This window comes from Azolla caroliniana, unplaced genomic scaffold, assembly GCF_043228905.1.
Source record: "Azolla caroliniana isolate FFs.n. ecotype wild unplaced genomic scaffold, voAzoCaro1.0.p SCAF_1151, whole genome shotgun sequence".
NCBI lineage: Eukaryota > Viridiplantae > Streptophyta > Polypodiopsida > Salviniales > Salviniaceae > Azolla > Azolla caroliniana.
The window spans coordinates 291-4,614 of NW_028231586.1; the positions used below are offsets into that span (position 1 = coordinate 291).

The following is a 4,324-nucleotide window of genomic DNA, read 5'->3' on the forward strand; positions in this document are numbered from 1 at the left end:
TCAAAGACATCAGCCTAAGCGAGACAAAGAGGTTGCTAAGGGTTGGAATACTTAGCATTCTGAATTATATAGTGCACATCATGATCCATAATTGGTAAGTTTATAATCCTAAGGAATATGGTAAACCAATTTATATACTACAGAACAAAAATAGATGGCATAACATCTATTGCAAAAACTATTAGATGATTGTTTGAGATTATTCTGATCAAAAGCACAAACTTAGGTTTCATAATCCTGCTTGAAAAAACAAATGAGAGTATGAGGATGTAAGGTAATGTAAGGTAATTATATAGAAGAAAAAATGATTGCATATTGTAATTTGCAAAGGCACGTCTTTGAAAATGGACATGGTGAAGTTTCAAATAAATATCTAGAAACGTTTTAGAATGTCAGTCAGTCAGACGGTGCTATCAAATAGAGCCCACCTACAAATTTTGCTTCAAACTTAACAACTTGCTAACGAATCATCGCAGCGTCAGAAATAAGATTCGGCTACTTTGGACTCCAGTCATAACAATGCAGAAAGTCCAAAGGCGCCGAAACTTAGAAAAATATTTGATACATCAATATCCATATTTATCTGTTACAATAAAATTACATTGTCATCATTACCTAGAAAAGCTAGGTAAGACTGGAGTTTCTATGGTGTTTAGAATTCCTTGAATGATGGCCTCTCACATTGCCACTTGGAAGACTCTGATCCTGTACATCATTTCCCTTGGTCTTACATATGTGAGATTTTATTAGGCCTCCTAGACCTCGAGCTTTTCCGAGCTTCCCTAACTCCTCACGCATCTCTGAGCACTCTTTTTCAAGGTCATTCACACGAACCTTCATTTGGTCCATGTCTGTCTTCAAGGCTTGATTGTCTCGAATGGCATTCGCCCACCCATCTCCCCTTAAACTCCTATCAACCGGAGGCACCACTCGATCTGCCATAGATTGATGATGATCCAATGGTTGTGAATTGTCTGTAAGCATAAAAGAGCTCGCAATAGCCGTACGGAGTTTTAGCTGCTCAAAGAAGAGGACTTGCACAATGATGCGTAGAGGAAGACGTTCATTTTGTGCTGCATGAGCACAAGCATCCAGAGAGAGCTTCTGACAATCCATCGACCGGCATAACTGCTCTCTTTCGTCCTCTCTAATCCATGGATGAGCCTTCAAACATTAAAAAAATGTATCATAAAAAACGGCATATTGTTCCAATAAATGGATGAGCCTTTGAACTTTTTTAAAAAATTTGCACGATGTCATAAAATATTGTATATTGCCTTAGAAAGAACCACCATATTGCTATTGCTATGTCCATCAATGCACTGTGAACATTTAAAAACATTAATAAAATGGCATACTGTCTTAAGCAAATAGCCATATTGTTCAATGCTATCTCAATGTGTGCTGAGCCTTCAAAGCATGGCACATTGTGTTATGCCATATCAATACTAGATTTTACAGGTGAAAGTAACAAATTATATGTAGGGACAAACCTTCAAATATATGTCGATAGCCCGATAAAGCCCATCATTGGAAACTCTGGCAAAATCTGGGAGAGCCTCTGCCAGAGATTGAAATTTTGATGGCTTTACATTCACATCAGGTGCAATTTCTGCAAGATAGTCATCCATCAGCCTTGCTACCATCATCATGGGAGTCAGTGAAGGGGAGTCTATCACATGCTCATCATCATCAGATGGCATAGGTGGTATGATGGATCTGGACGATTGTTCACGGAGAATGAAATGTTCCAGAATTCTCTGTACACAATCAATATCATATAAAGTATCGAGATTGTAAGCTAGATTTGGTAGCAACAAATCTTCCAGGTTAGCCTGCTCAAGCTGCAAACCAATCCTCCTCTCAATGTTGCTTCTGCATTCAGGGCTCGCCGACAACATAAAAGCACTTCGAAGCAAGCCACATAGAAACTTGGTTGGTACCACTGCTTTTCGCACAGGTAAAAGGTTTTCAATCATTTCTAACACAACTTTCTGATCATCTTCTGATGGGACTGAGGAAAGAGAGAGAGATCCAAACATACTGCTTCCTTCCTTCGTAGTTTGCCGCTTATGAAGTGCTGGAAGGTATCTCCTTGCAAAATGCATCAATGAGCCCGCAATATTCTCCGGCCTTATGCCTCGCTTTTGCATTGCAACTATGACTCTCTTATAAAGGGGAAGACTTAGCGAAGCAACATCTTCATACCACCAATCACTGCGAGGCCTCTTTGGCCGTGCCCCTGTGCTTATGCCATTCCATAAGAAACTTCCACCTGGACTTTGTGCTGAAGTGTTGGGCATCGGCCATCCAAGTAAACTCGGCTCTGTACAAGCCTTGAAAGCGACCGCTTCCACACAAGAACTCACAATCCCAAGTTCTTCAGCCTTTGAAAATACAATAGCACAACTAGACAATGCTCGAATGCATTCTTTCCAATGCCTTAATACGATTTCGTTGATAAACCCATCAGCACAAGCTATCAAATTCCCTTCCCCAAACTCCTCTGTCATCTCGAGGTACTCTCCCGCACACCTTAATGGTACCACATTTGTTGCTGTCAGTTCCAACTTAACTCCATAGCAGAACTTTGCTAAGGAATTTCCGAGAGATCAATATGAGGAATGCCTCCTTCATTCTGCTCCGAACTCTCTTCAATAAGGCGAGCAAGTGTTCCACTCCGAGTAACTAGAGGAAACTGAATAGATGATGAATTTTAATAGGGGAATCATAAAAAAATTAGAGGTGGATAGAATGCTTTGATGAAATTAACAAGCATGAAAATCACCTTGTGAAGATGAAAAGACATTTCGGAAACCTCTATGACAACATCACTCTGAAGCCCAGTAGTACAGAACCTGCATCACTTTTATCATGTTAGTATCAACTATCACATATTTCTCACTGCATCAGGGAATGTATGCCATTGTCAACATGTCCATTCATTGCAGAATCAATCTGAGATAGGGTGAAGGTTAGCATAAATTTGTCCAAAAAAATCACAAAAAAGGGTTAATCCTCTAAATTTGCAAATATAACCACATATTTCCAAATGCCGACATGTGTCACCTACAAATCAATAAATAGCATAAGATCTAGCTCTCCAATAGCAAACCATGTAAGCCAATTCACCGCAAAGAAGATAAATCAGGCCACCATATATGCTAGTTCTCCCAGGGAAAAATTTATGGGTATATGACCTCAGCCTTTCATAAATGCTGAGAAATATACCATTGACTAGCCAAAAAAGGGGGGCTTGAACTATCGAGAAGCAGAAGCCCATATATATTTCCATGCAATTATATACTGACAATTATATTTCACATAAAATGGCATAGATAATTACTTCATCGCAGGAATAGACAACAGTACATTATGTTTGAGATCGAGTTCTACTATATGGAGTTTATCAATCATTATATACATAGAACTCCACAGGTGAATTACAGGTTTAATAAGCCATAACACATTATGTGTGAAATGAAGTTATGAGCCTCTGTTGAGAATTTTTTACGACTATTTAGTACTTTGTGCAACTATGTTTCGCAGAAAATGCCATAGAAAATGACTGCACTACAGGTTAAAGCAAGAACATATTATGTTTGAGATGAAATTATACTGGATAATGACTCTCTTTTACCACTTTCCGCTCTTTTACTACTTACTAACTATGGATTTCACATAAAAATGGCACAGATAATGAATGCATCATAGATTTAACCAAGAACCCATCACGTTTGAGTTGAAGTTCTACGAAATAATGAGCTGACTTGACTAATTTGGATGGTTTTACCAATTTTTCTGCTCTTTTTTTCACATAAGGCCACTTACCATGCTTGCCCTTTCCGTTGAAAACCATCAACCTTTGATCCGATCTTGACGCAGGCCATGTCGTTTGAACAGAACCTGGAAATGGGTTGTCGAAATGAATGAGTGGAAAGGCCGAGCCACGTATTAGGGAATATGCGGAGGTTGAGGCGCCATGGAAGCTCAGAGAGCCATAAGAGAGAGAGAGAGAGAGAGAGAGCAGAGAAGAGGAGGAAGAAGAAGAAGAATCAAAAGGGCTTAACTAGAAGTTAAATAATTAACCATGGTTACGAGTCAATTTTTTATTTTTGTTACTTATTAAATTTTTATTTACTGTTTTTTATTTTGTTATTTTGTTATTTGTTATTTGTTATTTGTTATTTTTTATTTTTTATTTATTTACTGTTTATTTTTTATTTTTTATTTATTTACTGTTTATTTTTTATTTTTTATTTTTTATTTTTTATTTTTTATTTTTTATTTTTTATTTTTTATTTTTTATTTTTTATTTTTATTT

General features: G+C 37.5%; 1 pseudogene across 1 annotated transcript; it reads right to left on the bottom strand.

Annotated features, from left to right (window-relative positions):
- Positions 1-520: 520 nt before the first annotated feature.
- On the bottom strand, positions 521-4,043 carry LOC147847347 (BTB/POZ domain-containing protein At1g30440-like; annotated as a pseudogene). Its single transcript, XR_015532336.1, has 4 exons — positions 3,832-4,043; positions 2,789-2,858; positions 1,494-2,698; positions 521-1,164 (listed from the first exon to the last, which is right to left on the bottom strand). The product of XR_015532336.1 is annotated as a BTB/POZ domain-containing protein At1g30440-like (transcript).
- Positions 4,044-4,324: the final 281 nt, after the last annotated feature.